Below are 17,993 nucleotides of genomic sequence, written 5' to 3'. Positions count from 1 at the left end.
CCTTGTGGCATTTCAAACTTAACAAACCAGAACGTGAAATTACAGCAGAACAAAGTACGTTCGGCCAAGTAGGCCGGCCTTCTTATTCACTTGAAGGAGGATGTGGCCTTCGCCTGGTGGCTTTTCAAAGTCTTCTGAGTGGAATGAAGTTTTTCAGTGTCCACGCAATCAAGGGCCTTAAGCTACTAAAAAACGGTTGTTTTGTTTTCCTTTCTTAAAATTGTGCTTTTATTATGCTAGCTGTTGAGTTTTGAGCCTCGCAGGAACCAAATATTTCTTCGGTATAGCCGATATCGCGCTGCTCTCGAGGTTTCGGCTTTGTTATAAAAAGAATAGGTGTCATTGAAATGAAGCGTGACCAAACAAACTTGGTATTTAGTTCGCTATATCCGATAATTTGCTATATCAGTGTTCGCTATTACGAGGTTCGACTGTACCACACAGAGTTGTTGTAAAAAAGTTTCATGAAAGCGGTGTCAGTCAAACTTTTGAGTGTCGCAGTAAGTGTAGTTTGGTAGCGTGTCCTTAAAGGGGCCATGAAGACAAAATAGGCGTTTCGTTTTTTAGACACAGCTCTACCCCCATAACAATGATACATATTTTACCGCCAACTTTGAACAAATAAGACATGTAAAGCAGCGGCGACTCCCAATCCACTTTCTGAAAACTTTTCTACAACGTCACAGAATCTTGTTTGTGTGACTGGCGACCACTGATCTAACCCATCACCAAGATGCATGAATGGCCGATTGTAGCGGGGCCTGTAGTTTGGTCTGATCGCCTCACTGGAATGCTAGCGTACAGTTAACACAGTGAAAAATTACTTTTTTAGTGCTGGCTCATCTTACATCACTCTTGCCCATAACACATGACCATAGCAAAAAATTGGGAAACTTTCAATATGCTTCTTGCACTTTTTCAGCTAAAAACGTTTTTTTCGTGGCTGTAATAGAGCTCAGAGGGGATCTGAAGACCAGCTTCTTCAAGTTACCTTCTCGGGAGAGATTTCCGGGCTAAAACACGCGAGCGCGGATCACGGGGAAGGAGGCTAAGGGAGGATTCAGGTGGGGAGGAAGATGGGGAAAGGTGGTCCGATAATTGGCTCAGTATGTTCTGACCATGCACCGAATGTACACGTATCATTATAGCTGGTACGAGATTTCGGTGCACGTTAAAGATCCCCACGTGGTCAAAATTAATCCGGAGCCCTCCACTACGGCGCGCCTCATCGCCTGCGTTGCGTCGGCGCGTTAAACCTACAATCAATCAATCAACGTGATGACGCGGAAGTACAACAGGTGAACACCAGCTACGCAGAACCCTGATTATATGAAGGCTGTGGCGTGAGCCTGTCTGCTTGCTGACGTTATTCATGCCGCTAGACAAAGACACGAAAGCGAAGAAAGAGACACAATCACGTTGTAAGCAGAAAAGACGCCATGAAAGTCATTCGCACGAAAAGAAAAAGGAACGAAAGCCAAGAAAGAGACGCAAATACGATGTAGCAGTCAATAAGTTGTCATCAAGTATCGTTAGCAAGTATCGCCACGCTTTCGCCTTCAAAACGCGCAAAAAGACCTATGGGCCGCAAGGAGCTTTTTATTTCAGTCCTTTTATTCCAATGCTGTCTGTCGGCGGCCACTCGTTCCCCTGGTGCTTGAAAGATTGTCAGTTCTTCGAATTGCGTGCCCTGCACTAGTTCGCTCCTTCAGTTTTGAGCTGCGATATCTTCTAACACGCGAGCTTGTTCTCGGACATGGAATGCCCTTCTCCTATCCTCAAGCGTTACTCCTACCGTCGATTTTTTGCCTTGCTAGTGTTCAAAGCGCATGATAAGACGCAAAGTTTCTGCCCCGTAATAGAAAGCTATGGCCAACGATTTTTAACTTTGCTTACAAAATCTGAAGGTTAAGAGTTCAGTACTCTGTCGGCAATGTTGCGAGAACAGACTATTTCATTTTCTTTCAACTTTAGAAACTAACTGTGGGGGTCGGGATAAATGATGCAGTTTGTAGAGATAAAAATAAATAAAAAAAACGGTTTTATCTGAAATGATATTTTAAATAAGAAATAGAACGAATTTAAATAGTGTCAGTATTTAGGTACATCATTTTTACGGTAATAAACCAGCTACTAATGACTGGAAAACTCTGCGGCCGTTGCTTTATTGTTTTTTATTCCCACGTATCGTCCAATAATTAATCGGCCAACTAATTCAGGCGCATTAGGAATATTTGTTCGTCTAAACCAAGCTGAGATTTTTACCTAGAACGCCAGCTTAATAGCGAGGAACGGTCTCTCTCCAAACAGTTCGTGCGCTGTCAAGATAGAAGAACTTTGTCGAGGAATTGCTTACGTGGTTCTTGAAGAATAGTATTGCAACAATTTATTCTTACAGTATATGCTTCTTCAAATAGCCATACAGCATACAATTTTTCAAATCAAATTTCGTCAAATTTTCAGACGTCGAAAAAAAACCTTCTCTGATGCAGAGTCTCGCACGCCCTCCCCACTTCATGCCAGAAGAAGAAGTGATAGTACGTGCGTGCTGCTGTCAGTCTGTCACCCGAGCAGTGGCGACCAAATTCCCCCGGGGGACTTCACGCGCATGAGCCGCACGTTGCTCCACATTTTCGGCAGCAGGGACACCACGTGATCCACAACCACCATGACGTTCTCGACCAGTTCGTCGCGAGTCATGTTCACGTTTCCCACGGGCAGCAGAAGCAGAGGTTGCGCGTTGGTCTTGAAGTGGATGGTGGCCTTGAGCTGGTTCACCTTGTCCACGAGTGGCTCGTGCTTGACCTGCACTGGCTGCTTTCCGGCCTTGCGGAGGGCGAAGCCGAGGGTGCGAGGAAGCCTGGTGATCAGTCTCTCGGAGGCAAGGAAGGCGTCATACTTTGAAACCAGCTCCCTGCAGGCCCTCGTCTCTCCCCTGAGGCCGTAAATGACCTTGGCCTCCACGCACGGAAGACCGCTGGCCGTGGCCTCCTGGAAGTGCAGCCGGTCTGCCAGGACGCACACCTGGACGCCGGGCCTCGTGACGTGCTTCAGAGTGACGCTTCCGGCGATGGGCGGTTCCTTCTTGAGGTCGTAGTCCTGGAAGCTGATCAGAAGTTCGATCGCATCTCCTACATGGGCGGGCCTGCCACGCCTAACGTAATCGTCCAGGCATTCTTGGATGCAGCCGTTCACCTTGGTCTGGACCGTAATGGCAGACATGGCGGAAACGTAGAGTAGGAGAAGCAAGTGGGCTTACTTCAAGCGGTACCTCGAGCGGAAGCTTGCGGAATGGCTGCGGTAGCTACCGAACGCGGCTGCGTTACGAGGACCACGGTCTTACTCTGCGTTATTCTCCGAAAGCGTAGGTTTTCGTTGCCTTCCTCTACCATCCGGATGGTACATGATGCTATAACCACGTTTGAATTGGATGGTGATGCCAACTCCAGCGCTTCGAGCGATGAACGAATTCCTTCTTCATTTTCGGGGAGCAGGTAAAGTAAACTTTATCGTCAATTGCAGAGCAAAAAAAAAAAAAAAAACAGATTGATTCCAAGGAGATCGGTGTCAGCCGCTTCCCGCCAGACGGAAGCCGGGAAAGTTTGCTGGGTAAGGTATGGAAGGAGGTGATGAGAAAATCTGATGATGGTAATGCCCTAAAATTCATGAATTGTGGTTAGGGCGCTCACTGTCCATAATGATAAGGATGATGAGAATGTATGTTAAGGTTACGGGTGGCTTTGTGCGGGGTCGCCTAAGGCTTAGGCGGTTGGCTGCTGGGTGTTGACCTAAAGAACGAAAAAAGGTAAAACATTAAGGGAAAAGCAGCTTATAAATAATTTTGACACCTCTATTCACAATAATGTGCCTCGTAAAAGAGCAAGCTACTTAGTAAACTTCCCAGTTTGTCTACTCAGCTTGGGTAAACCGTTACCTAATTAAGGCTATGTAAGCGCCCGTTCGTTAGTAAGCCGAACACGAAGGCAATGCTTTGGCGAAACTTCGTCGCGATGTTGGACGAATGCCTGCAAGCTCTGCTAGCTGGCTTTGTACAGCGCAGCCATGGCGTGCACGAGAATAACACTAATTCGTTGTTTGCGGAAGGTTTTATTTCGAAAATTGATTATGTACAGCAATGTTGCCAGGCAGCGTCGATTCCAGTGGTCACATTGTAAATCACATTGCGAGGTCGATTCTGAAGCATCCAGCAGGTCAAGGACTTCAATGGCGTGGTCCGTCGAGTACCTTGGGAGTAGGAGAATAGAAATAAGAAATACTTATACTAATGTGCTGCGTGATGATGGTGGGAGCTGATTGATTTGCTTAAAGCCAGGAGGCATCTTTACTAGTTGCCCAAGTGACGCTGCGCTTCCACCAGTGTAAAAATAAATCTTCCGACTCCCATCATTCCTAGTTTAGACCTAATACGCTGGCAAATGCGTCAATGATTGAAGTTGCAGCACGATTAATTATGCTTTCTCAAGGAGAAACAAATCAGAAAGTTATGTATTACAGTTTAAAAAATTTCGACAGGAAAATGACACGGAACACCGACACCTAGCCAGACGTTTCAATATGTATATATATATATATATATATATATATATATATATATATATATATATATATATATATATATATATATATATATATATATATATATATATATATATATAGCCTAAGGACGCGGGTTCGATCAAGGTCGCGGTGGCTGCTTTTAACGTGCAGGCCGAAAGCTAAAACGCCCGTGTGTCGATACTTCAGCGCACGTTAAAGATCTCTAAATGGTACGAACTTGTAGGCGGCCGATGAGGCGGTGCGGCCGAGCCCACGTTTATTGTGGTTGCGTTGGCTGTGCCATGAACACGACGAGGCGCGTAGAACGCGGGTGCCGTTCCCGCGGTGTGCCGGGTGTCGAGTTTCTTCCGAGCCAGCTGGCCAATCTGTTGATGATGATGGTGGCGCTACAGGGCTCCCCCCCCTAACGTGAAGTGCGATAAAGTGACAAATCTAAATGACAATGCACGAAAATCCACCATGCACTATGTACTGGTATGTACAATTTGTCCGTTGTCAGGGAGAGTCCGTGGGAAGTGCGTGGTCAAGTCGCGGGGGTTGACTAACGGCGCGGGCCTGGTCGTCGGCGAGGTAGCGTCCGGTGTGTGCATTTCCCTCGGGGGGCCTTGCCTGGGAGTGGCGCAGAGGCCGTAGGCGGAAACGAGCGTCCTGCGGGGCGGAAGCTGCTAGCAGCGCCCAGAGGAGAGAGTGAAGTCCCACAAAGCTCGAGTACACTCTCCGGGCTACAAGGTGGTCCAGACTAACGGGTGCAGATGGCTTGCGGGTGTAGGGCGGCTCCGTCCTGCTGCCAGCCCTGTTGTTCCATAGACCACGGCAGCATGTCCGGAGGGAGTGACGCAGTCGCCGCCGCGTTCGGCTACGGATGAGCGAACCATGGGCCACTGACCGTCGTGATAACTCGAAGCGACGTTGCTTATGTGCGAAGGCCCTTGAGGCACCCAGAAGGGTGGTGAATGCTCTGGGAACTCGAACGCGTTGCTGTCGAAGGGGGCGGGCAAAAAGTTGTCTCCGCTGATCGTCTGACTCCTGCACTGTCATGAAATGAGCGAGTTGACGGGGAGCGACAAGTCGGTCGCAAGGTGCATGATGTTTGTATGGTCTAAGGCGGCGTTGACGGCTCGAAGCATAAGACGCGGCTTCCGCAAGCGAAACAACAGGCAAGAGTGCACGTGGTGGGTGGTTCGGAGGCCGACTGCGGTCTTCTTTGTTCTGGTCTGACTGCCCCGTCATCGTTTTGGTCACAGGTAGTTGGAGGGTGTCCATCTTTGCTCGTTGTGAGCCTACTAGCACAGGTGCTTCCTTGGAGGAGTCACGCTGCTCCTGCGCATCCCCCAAGACGGAACACGTAATGTCACGACGGCAGATGGTTGGTGCATCGATGGGAGTCTCGTCGGTGGCGCACTGTACCTGTCGTGTATGCCATTCAGATGGCTGTGTTGCGGAGCACACGTTGTGGAGTGGTGTCAGGGAAGGGCTCGCAGTGGGCTTAGATTGGGGTGGCGTCAACCGTGGAGTGAGGGAGGTCGCCGCTTCGGTGCTCTGCGGATCACCGGCGCCTTCTTGTGGTGTGGTAGTAGTGGACAAAGCAGGCGGTGGTTGGTGGGCGCCCGTGATGTCGTTGGCCACCAGTCCTCTCGTGGAAGGTGCTGCTGGGAGCTCGAGACACGCGCCCATGATCGCAGACCCGTCACCTAGTGAGGGTTCGGGTACATGGGCCAAGGGCGGTGTCGGAGGAGGACTGATGGTGGTAACGGCACCAGGTTCTGTCGGGATTGTCGTCTGCCGGGTTTTCATGCCGTAGTGGTTCAGGACAGTGTCTTTTAAGTTGTCATACGCACTGGGGCCTGGGGTCGGCAGCTGGATCTGCTTAATGAGGTCTGCAGGTAGCTTCTGTAGTGTCAAGAGGTACCTGATTTCCGGGGAGCAGATGTTATTTACGTAAAAATGGCTCTCCAAGATGACGAACCATGCAGCGTGGTTTGAGATGGCGTCAAACGGAATCAGGAAAGGAAGGTCGGGTGGGGCGGGGAACGTTCTTCGCGTACCGTCGTCCGCGTTGTGGCTGAGGAAGCAGCGTTGAGAAGCCATGGCGAAGCTGCTTGCCGGGTCACCAAATTGTAGGCGGCCGATGAGGCGGTGCGGCCGAGCCCACGTTTATTGTGGTTGCGTTGGCTGTGCCATGAACACCACGAGGCCCGTAGAACGCGGGTGCCGTTCCCGAGGTGTGCCGGGTGTCGAGTTTCTTCTGAGCCAGCTGGCCAATCTGTTGATGATGATGGTGGCGCTTAAGAAGAGGATGATGGTGCCGCTACAAACTATTCCGGAGACCGGCGCCCTCCATAGCCCAGGACAAGCAACAACACCCCACACCGCAGAATCAGTCAATCAATCAACAACAAACACACTCAGTCTTACCGTTTCTGGAGCACCGTGGGTGTCGACCCCAGCCACGAGGGAGTTGTCGAACCTTTCCAGCCATCTTGCTGCGGATCCTTGTGGATCGTCACTGTCTTGCGGCGTCAGGTGCTGCTGTTCCCACAGGTAATAGCGCAGCATGGGCGATGGTTTGGTCAGTTTGGCTGCAAGGAAGTCTTGTTCTGCCTCGGTTAATGCGGGCGGTCTACGTCCGCCACCCGTGGGCACAGGCGACGAAGTACAACCCGACCTCCAGGTCACCAGACTCTCGGAGAAGATTCTGCCTACGCTTGACGTCGACCCGACATGTTCGGAAGATTACTGTGCCAGCACTGACGAGTCAACGGACGGTGGAGGGTACGTGGACGAGTCCATGTGCTCGCTAGCTGAATCTGGGGTGGATGCCTGCGGCGTGCCTTCGATTGTGTGGCTGCCGGCGTGTATGAGACAATCCCTGTAGCCGTGTTCTCCTACACCAGCGCTCGCCGTCGGACTGACCGTTTCGTCGCCGTCTGCGGACAAGTAACAGCCAACAGCGTAAACATTCATAAGTAGGTAGCATTTGAGACAGGGAAATTTAGATGCCAAGAGTTGCTTAGCCACCTCTGTCGCTATCTGTCGGGCACTGTTATAAAACAAGGAGGTAAACCTGCACTGCGCATGCGCAGAGTAGCGGTAGTACGCACTTCTTCATGCTCGCAGCCAGCCCATGCAGCAAAGACTTCGTCGAGAGGAAAAGGCGTCGTTCAGGTGAGAACACTGCGAACGCTGAACGAAGGGGAACCTATGCGGCGACGAGAAGTAAAGGCGCCTACAACGGAAAGAAGAAGCCGATGCATGACTGCGCGGTCGCGAAATTACTGAGCAACGTGATGTCAGACACGAGAGGAGGCGTCGTCTTGTGCTTGGAAATCCATCTGCAGCCGGAGTAGATGCGTACCTCGTGAAGCTCTTCATGCAAGACAAGGGTTGAGTGTCAAGCACGCAGTGTGGGTAGAGTGGTGTTCTAGTCGGCCGTGACTATCTGACATCGTAACAAAATCTGACATTGCATCACGGTGCTGACATTTGATATCTGATCATCTGATTTTTTGTTATTAGATCATTTACATCCGCTGACACTTGACATCTGATATTTCATCATCATGCCTCTTCGTACCCGATTGCTTCGCGAACTGCCCCAAAATTACCTTCTCCAGCGGTTTTATTTTTGCGCGCTAGCGCTAGTAACGATTTGAAATATGTTGAATGAGAAACGCCCAAAAGAGAAAGCTTGGACAACATCTTCGTGGCGTTATGTTCATTTTTTTTCTGTTCACTATTTTACGTGCAAGTTCTATTCATTGTCCTTGGTCCAGAGCAATGTCCTGTTTTGAGAATCAATTTCCAATAATTTTATCCGCGCTGCAATACCCTATTCCATTTGATATTTTCATAACCGTGGGGTGCGACGCACCAACACCTGGCACCAATCTACATCTGAACACTTCGAACAACATGACATCGCAAAGCGGCCAATTGCCATCAGAACCGGGAATTGTCGACGCGTAATTTCAGAAGGACAAGCAATAAGAAAACGCCGAGGTACGAAACAGCGTGTACTGACTCAAACACAGGTCACGTAACTCAATGCTCGTGCTGGACTCCCTGGAAGGCGAAGGCACCGCGTAGGGAACGAAGCGCATCCATGAACCTCGTGTACCGGACATCCTGGAGGTCTGACGCCTGCCGTGCGGAATCACTCCTATTTTTATCCCCTCAGGTTCGGCCTCACGGAGACCCACGTGTACGTGAGTATCGGACAGAAGGGATTAGACTCCTGAAATTGTCGGGTAATCTAACGTAATGTGGTATATCAGTTCTCTATCTTCGCACAGACTTCTGGAAAAGGGAGAAACCGTGAGTCACTAGTCGCGCTGGGGTTAAAGGAGTAGTACATGTGGGATGAGTGTCCTTTTTTCCAGCCCCTGGAGATAAAACACGGGTGACTCACTTTGTGGGAGTAAGACGGGTCACCGGGGCTCAAGATAAACTGGTGAACGCCTCGTAGGGGATGACTCAGCTCAGCAGCGGGGGGCGACCGTCCAAGGCGACCGTCGCTACCAGGCTTTATCTCGTGTGCTTTTCCTTTATGCGAGACGCCAAGGTGGGTTTTTGCTTGTACTGCTTAAGTAGATTATCGTAAGCCGACTCAGGGACGCTTGTTTCACCGAACTGCGTCTACTGATTGCCTATTTGTACAATGAATCGGTGGTGTTCCGCGATTTTGTTCTGCGTGCTCAAGGCGGGATTAGAGCTCTAGCCTTTTCTCGAGGCATGGGGTAGTGGTTGTGGGGAATATTCGGAATTCCCGGCTTTTGGATAACATCATTTAAGTCTGGAATAAGCGGTTAGAGCCTCAAGCTTCAGTTAAATGGTCGAAAGAGCGTTGTTGTCACAGCCGGAAATCCAGTATGGGGCCTTGAGCGCTGAATCAAAATGCTTTGTTCCCTAACCACATTAGTGGTGAATGTCGAGTACAAAAGGTTGGGGTTGCTAAGTTGCTAAATTAATGTGACCTCCAGCAGAGATCTAAGCATATTGACCGATATGGGGCTGCAGAAATTTAATGAAACGCCATTACACCGAACGCCATTTTATAGAAGCCGTTTCATGGAACGCCGTTTGGTCGAAGGCCGTTGCATCAAATTGGGTTCATACAGTGGAGCAGGCCCTTTGGCATACATGGACAGAATGAGACCGTCAGTTTCCTCCATGCTCCTGTGTCAATATGACTGCTTTTATGTTGGCATTTTGTATTCGAGCACGAATCTGCCTGAAAATATTACTGAGTGCGTCCAGAAGATCGACTTGCAATACTTTATGGAAGCGAAGCTAATTCTTTCTCAAAGTGGTTTTAGTGATCGCAAGGTATAGTCGAGGAACCATTCCCGTTCTTCATCGCGATGTAGCTATCTTAATAAAGCTGCCTCACATCTGTCGCCGATGTTTGGCAAATTTTTTTTCAGGGGTGTATCCAGAATATCAATTTTTGGAGTTGTCGAAGTCCTCCTAGGGTGGTGGGAGGGGATGTTGAGGGGGTGTGCATAAATCCCTGGGCAGGGTGCTTGGGGTTGTGGAATCTTTTTTTTTTTTTTTGGGGGGGGGGGGGTGTCGAAATCCTTCTGGGAAGGGGGTGCTAGGGGAGGTGTATAAATCCCTGATGTCATTACTTAACTACACGTGTCCAAAAATTTACATCCTTGTCAGATACAACCTTCTACAGTACAAATTCTAAACTGGCCAACGTTTTATGTGAACACAAAATATATGGATCTTTCTGAAGAGATTCTCCCCTCACTCTCCTGCCATCGTTGTCGTTGTGTGTTGTCACGGCACTAAACACCGGGGCACTCAGTTTCCAACGCCTCGCGGAAAAACGTTTCTTCTCCATGGGCAAAATGCGTACTAAACGGTCAAACCGGGAGACTCGTTTTCCTACGCCTCACAGAGCCGGCGGCCCCTCTCTCTTCGTCGGAGACCCGGCTGTTGCACCTCACAAGTATTTCCGCACTTGGCGCTGAAAGTTCTCTATGACTGGCAGGACCGGATCGTTTAGTTCGCAGGCTTTCACATCTCTCACAAAGTGGACCGCGTTAGCGCGCGCGCGCACGCGCACACGCACACACACACACACACACACACACACACACACACACACACACACACACACACACACACACACACACACACACACACACACACACACACACACACACACACACACACACACACACACACACACACACACACACACACACACATACACACACACACACACACACACACACACACACACGCACACACACACACACACACACACACATACACACACACACACACACACACGCACGCACACACACACGCACGCACGCACGCACGCACGCACACACGCACGCACGCACGCACGCACGCACGCACACGCACACACACACACACACGCGACCACACTGCACACGCGCGCGCACACGCACACACACACACACACGCACGAACGCACACACACACACACCCACACGCATACGCACACCCACGCACGCACACGCACACATATAGGTTTTTTGCACATGGTCGAAGCGAACGTCAAGCAACAGGCACTGATTCGCGCTGTACATACTAAACCCATACGTTAGGCCTACGGAATGCACACCGGGGAGTTAACCTGGGTGTCGGGCGCTTCGCCGCACGAAGTGGCGCGGGCCCTGGGACGAGCAGCACAGAAATTGAACGCACGTGTCGCGCGGCGCCTTGAAACGCCGCGCATTCGGAGGAACGTTGCGCCTGCTAGCACCGGATGCGCTAATGGCCACCACATGGGGTTGGACCCCCACGAAGGACTCGCTCTTCCCCCTTCCCCGGCCCCAGCGGCAAGAGGAGGGGATGAAGACAAGGGAGACGCGGCCCGGGCGCAGGAGAGCTCGGTCCGTTGTCTTCGGGCTCCGCGCGAGTACTGTTTTTTAGTCGCCCGCCGGGCTGTAAATAAATGTACAGTTTTGTATCGGAGGCTGAGTTTGTCGGTTGGAGATACCCGGGGTCAGATCCTCAGCGCTACTGCGGCTTGGAGGAGAAGCCCCGGGGAAAAGAACAATCACGAAGATAACTCTGGGTATTCTACAAAAGTGGTGCATACCTCCCGAGAAGCACGTACTAGCCGAGTGGCATTGGCCAACCAATGATCACATCACGAGAAAGCTCAGCGATCAACCATCGTAGTTGTTACACGGAGGGTGCATGGTGTTTGCTCTCGCTGGTGTTCTCCATTGTTTTTTTTTTTGTTACCCTTGGTTCACTACGATGGTACGGCGATGGTAACGAAGCCAATAGCGGCTGTTCGTTTCCTTTTCTTGTACGATAACCAGGATATTGGATAGCAGATGCCCACGAACTTGCGTCAGACATCCGTTGACGGACATGCAAACGTTCATGGGACGTCAGCCTAACTCCAGAAGATGTACACCGGGCGTCCGTGGGATGGTCCGGTGCAAAGAAACTTCTCATCCTATGAACATCCGACGGACGCCCAAGCCGGATTTAAACAGCTGCTGGGATGTGTAAAATAGGACGTTACCGAAAAGGAGGGTACGGAGGATGTCTAGGGGATAAAATGGCCCTCTGACTTCTGCAGGAAACGTGGTGTGGTCATTAATCGGCTCATCGGAGTTTTTGAGCCAACTTGAAAACGCGTACTTGCAGTAGCTTGCGAATGTTTAAGGGCAGAACTGTTTAACTTGACCTTGGTCTGGTGGCTTTCGCAAAAAGTGGTAGCAAAAAAAAAAAAAAAAGGATTAACCGCGTATCTGCTCCTTTCGTTGCAAATGTCAAAAAAAAATTTCCCGCATTTCCCCCAGGGGAAGAATGTGAAAGTGCGAATGCACGAGTTGAATTTGCGCGGTTCGGTAATGTTCGCGAAAGAGAGATCACACACACACACACAACTACAAAGAAAGAAAGATGCATTTATTCACAGACACCTATCTGTGTTGTCGTTGTACTTGATTGCTAGAGCGGATCTCAGCTTTGAAATTTCGTGTCAGTACTCCTTTAAGCGGGTGCATTAGCCCTTCTCACGCCCGATTCCTGGCCAATCCCCCACGTCGGTATGTGCATGTCAGCGGCCAGGCAGCGCGCGCCCATCTCCCCCCGTTGCCAAGGAAGACGAGGAGCGCGCGCACCCGCAGCTGTTGCTATGTGGACGGACGGCGGTCGCCGGAATTCAGGGTCGCTTATAAAGTGCATTCGCACTTAAAAAAGACTATAGCCTTTCGTCGACATTTGCCAAGTAAATGCCTTCCTTCGCTTTCACGCTCAACTCTCATGCTGTTCCTCTTCCGTCGCGCTCCTCGCAAGGTAAACACTCTAGCAGTTTGCTTAAGTCAATTTAAATTTACTGCGTTCTACTGCTCGAGGCCGGGTGTCTCGATGCCAGCGCTGCCGTCCGGCGGAGACGCGCGTGAATCGAGGCGTCCGGCGGAGACGCGCGTGAATCGAGGCTTCTTTAACGTTCATTGAACCTTAACGTTCATTGAACCACGTTGCCCTACTCCACGTGCGTTCCAAGCGGAACGTGGAACCTATCTAGTGGAACCTTTCGTAAGTGTGGCCGCTTGATTTGTTGAAATACCGTCAGAAGTTATAATGACCCGTGTGTGCCATTATATTAATGGTACTAATGGCTATAATACGTGTTCATTTATTTGTTAGTTGTCATAATTGGCTAGTTCATTGTGAAATGGCACACAGTCAGGAACTCCTCCCTGCAGCTTATACATGGGCTCCAACCGCAAGCGTGTCGTGGTAATGCGAAACGTCTGGAACTCGCGTTTTACCACAACCCTCCCTAAACAAATTGCCTCAAGATGGTGCGCTCAAGCGAGTGAGTGAGAGTGAAAAACATTTGATTGAGCCGGTGGAGTGGGAGTGGTTCCCAAATCCACAAAGCCATGTGATGAGCGAACAGCCTTCGCTCTGGAGGCCAAAAGTGTCTGAACATCCAGGTAGCACCCAGTTTTTAGGTTCTCCCACAGCTCAGGGGTAAGAAAGGGGGATGGAAAAGGGGGAGATTGGGGTTTTTCTTGCACTCTAATGTGGTATTAGGAAGAGTTCCAGGTTGCAAACATAACTTGCATTCGGCAAGAGATTGCATTGAGAACATACGATAGAGGCTGATTGGGTGAGGGAAGGTATTCTTACCCATGGGAAGTGTTATCCGAGCAGGTATGAACGATGCTCATCGGTCACCGTTTTATGATAAGTAACATGGGCTCCTACGGGAGGCGCGGGGTTGCAAGATATGCCTTTGCGTTATTTACCGGCCACTTCTCCTTTACATTTATGATGAATGACATATGCTCTTACGGCAGGCGCGTGGTTGTAGAAAGTGCCAACATATGGCGAGCGCTATGCGAACGCTGGAAAATTCAATGAAATTCGTCGTCCAGAGGGATGTAAATAAAAAATCTCGCTGGCCTTTTTATCCGCATGTTAGAACAAAATCCTGGTATCAATTTTTGGGCAACTGGACGAGCAGCATTTGCAAGCAAAAACTAACTGCATATATCAACGGGCTGTGTAGTTTTTGAAGAATGTGTAAAAACGTCGTTTTGCCGAAGTCCTGATTGTCTGTATTAGGTGGGGGTAATGGAAAAATGTCGTAAAACAGTGTTTAGATACCTGAATAAGTTACGTATATCAACAAAACCAGTTCTAAATCTCAAATGGCCTTAGATAAAAAAATTATACCTGAAAAACTATTTCACCGCTTTTCAGCGTAATCACAATGTGCTCATGAAATATGAAGCTGTTTGTACCAGCAGTTTGGCTGGACGTGGACAATAACTGTTAGACCTTTTCGGCTCGTCAGGTGGTGGAATCGAGTCACAGACAGACAGACAGACAGACAGACAGACAGAACAAAATTTCCGCGTTTAGGGCGCTCAAGAAAGACTATCGCTTTTAAAATACCGAGCACGCGTGAGCGTGTAGCCGGCGCTACCCTCCACCCCAATGGCCACTCTCTATCACCGAGAAACGGTACTGACGCCTTCTCCAAACCAACAGCCTCCCCTGTCGCGCCAGACTACATGCAATTTATCCATCTGTATTTCCCTCTCCCCAATGTCCCGACTGTGGAGCCCACGAAACAGTTGCTCATAGAATTTGGCAATGCCCTCAAAACTGATTCCCTCTCATCTCTTGTGTGGAGCACTGGGAGGCGGCGTTAGGCAGCTCGGATCCGCGGGTCCAGCAAGGACTCGCTGAACGAGTAGCCCTGCAGGTCACCGGCGCCCTCCAAGCGGTGATCACCACTCGTCGTTGATCCAACGGTTCCAGAAAAAAGTCCTTTCTCTCTCTCTCTCTACCTCGTTGGGAGCGCCCGCCGTCACCTACGCTTGCGCGTGGGCTTGCGCCACGTGGGAAGCTCACAAAAAAAGAATTCCAAGATAAAACGTCCCGTCCATCTGCGCTGAATTGGGAAGCACAGGTCAGCTAGCGTTATAGACAGACACCGATTTCGCGAAGCCGGTTGCCACGGGTTCTAGCGCGTGCCAACACGGTTCACTTTGAAGAGACGGGAAAGCCTGAGTACAAAAATATCCGGGTCTGCCAGTCATAGAGAACTTTCAGCGGCGAGTTCGGAAATCCATGTAAGGTGCACCAGCTGGGACGAAGGAAGCGGGGCCGGCAGACGTGCTGTTTCGCCAGCCTTGCAGCACTAGTGCAAGCTGCAGCATTTTTTTTTAACACACGCCTTGGAGTGCCACGCCATTCTTAAAGGAGCCATGAAGAGAAAATGCAAGTTGGTTTTATTCGAAAGATTTCGTGTTTAATAGTGCCCCCAGCGCTTATCCGGATACAAACGGTGCTTTATTCACTGAGAAATTAAACAATTTCGGTTAAAATTTTGATTTTCCCGCTCAATCGTGCGTTTTCGGGGTCCCAAGTGACATCACAGGAACCGACCGCTCTGCAGCCTAGAGTACCTTCATTCACGCATCCACCGTACAGGGTAGAGACACGTATATGCTGGCGCCGCCATTTTCGGTTGCTCGCTCGCCGCCGAAGCAAGTCATTGTGTCAAAACCGCGCTAAAATTATCGCCGCAACGCGTTTTACTGAAGAAGTTTGAATCATATTGTCTGTTTCGTGCTGCTAGGTCTCGTGGGAAACGAAAAATTCACCCGCATTTCCCCGAAGGGGAGCATGGGGAAGTGCGAATGCACGGGTGATGCTATGAGGGGGAGTTATGTTGAACTGTGTTGGCATTCGCCCGTTAGTTGCATTTAACACCCCCGCGTGATCAAGTGGGGATTCACACACCCCGTTAGTCGTTCTCTGGAAATCTTGGTGAATTAAAGTGTATGTTCGAGGAGATCACACACACACGCAAGTAAAGTGAAACGACAGTATTCTTTATTCAGCACTTGTTGGTGTTGTCGTTGTAGTTGACGGTCATTATGACCGCCTTGTGGTCACTGAAATGTACGGTCAAGAGTTGTTGCAAGACCGCGCGTATCAGACAGTTCCTCGCAAAGGCCAGGTCGATGTAGCTGCCGTTGATGGTGGTGGGAGCCTCTAGCGGTAGGCACGTCATGGAGTGGTTGGCGAGCATGTATTCCATCAACCACTCGCCGCCCTTTCGCACGTCCACGTTAAAGTCCCCAACAACCACGACCGGGTCCGAGGGCTTTACGCGCCTGGCCACACTCTCCATCGCCGCGTCCACGTATTCGACGACGTCGTCGCGCGAGATGTTTGGCGCGAGGTAGAGGGTGACGACCACGATTCCGTCGCCCGAGTACGCGTCGGTGTAGACGGCACTGTACGGCGACTCGTCCCTGACCGGCGAGGTGGACACGGCGTGCGACACGAGGTTCGCGCCGACGAGGTAGACGAGGTAGACGCCGCAGTACTCGCCCTGACTTCCGCTCCTGGCGAAGCATCAGTCGTCGATGGGGAAGTGGGAATGCATGGGTGATGCGAAAGAATTCTTCTTGGCCAATCGCCCTAAGTGGGTATGTGCTAAAGAAATTAGGAACTCTTCTTGGCCAATCGCCCTAAGTGGGTATGCGGTGCGGATGGACGGATGGCGGTGGACGCGTGATTCAGGGTCGCTTAAGAAGTGCACTCGCACTTGAAAGAATAACGCGTTGAGCCCGTTGGCCCAATTGCGGCGGCACGGGACCGTTCAAAGGTTGTCTCCACCCTGTACAGCGGTGTTGGTTTGTTCCCGCGTTTCTTTACGTTCCGTAACCTAGATGGCACCACCATACCGTGGCAAGCGTTTGGTTTGTTTTTGCCCGCATTTAAACCTGGCTTGTTTTTGTTCTGGGAGAAAATAATTCGTTCCCTGAAACAGTGCTCGCTCGACAAATGGGGTCACGTAAGACACCGTTGCTTGCGTCAATCGGCCAGTGTCGTCTGAGACAACCCCAAGCTTCGTAGTGCTGTGCAGCTAAACCAAGCATGTTGTGCGCAGTACGAACAGCAGAACGCATCAGTACTTCTATGTTTACATGTGCTTTCGTAACTTCCACTGTTTGTCCCATCATTCTTATTGCTTTGTAAAGAATGTGCCCTAAATTTAAGCGCAAATCGCTCGTTCGTCTAGTTTGTAAGCTCTACCTAATTTTCGTCTGCTTCTGCCAGCCTCCGCCAATCGCAGAGCTTAGCTCATGTGACATCATAGGTTCTGTTGCGGGAAATGAGCTGGTGGGTCGCATGACCATTCCCGTTTTTCCTAATTATGTAGCTTATTTGAGCGAGGTTTACATTAAAAGTGGTGTCAGTATGATTCTAACGAGACAATCTTTTGAATGAACCAAACTTGTGTTTTCTCTTCATGGCTCCTTTAAGAATACATCCTGCAAATCTCCTTGCATAGCTTGTTTTGGTAGTGCCTTAATTGTAAATGCTTGCGCCACGCATTGGTACTCTACTACCTGAGTTCACTGGATGCGTCTGCCTATTATTTACGCTGGCACTATAGCACAGAAAATACGCGCGGTACTTGGTGAACAATTGAGACAACCGGATCCCAATTCTTCCCAGTTCCTCTGTACCCTACGCGTCACTACTTGCACACATTCCTAACCAAATATCAATTGGTTGAAACATCCAGTTAACTGAAGTAGCTGGCCGGACATTATACGCAGCGCTTGGTGCAAACATTTGTACGACCTTACAAATATAAGGCACGCTAGAATCCTTTGTCTCCAACATTCCAAAGCCAAAGTTGCGTCTCAAGGCATCCTAGTTGACAGTAAAGATTAGGAGGTTTAGGTAAAAATTTTGGTGATAGCATGAAAATATATTGGAATTTCGTACGTCAGCGGGAAAGGCACGTGGTCCTTTCTAGACGACGGCAAACTGAGTATAAATTGAACAGCCAAACTTGAGCTAGCTGTGTACAAACTGATTACGTGGTTAGAACTGCACATTGTGGTATCTTTAAATAGCGTCGC

At 49.9% G+C, this 17,993-nt stretch overlaps 1 pseudogene; it reads right to left on the bottom strand.

The window, feature by feature from the left end:
• Positions 1 to 2,562: 2,562 nt before the first annotated feature.
• LOC144153235 (large ribosomal subunit protein uL1 pseudogene) lies at positions 2,563 to 3,222 on the bottom strand (annotated as a pseudogene).
• Between the last annotated feature and the right edge of the window lie 14,771 nt (positions 3,223 to 17,993).

This window comes from Haemaphysalis longicornis, unplaced genomic scaffold, assembly GCF_048455015.1.
Source record: "Haemaphysalis longicornis isolate Haplotype H1 unplaced genomic scaffold, Haemaphysalis longicornis Haplotype H1 scaffold_9, whole genome shotgun sequence".
Taxonomy (NCBI): domain Eukaryota; kingdom Metazoa; phylum Arthropoda; class Arachnida; order Ixodida; family Ixodidae; genus Haemaphysalis; species Haemaphysalis longicornis.
Note: the sequence above shows the minus strand (reverse complement) of the source record. Positions and strands in the feature narration are given on the sequence as shown.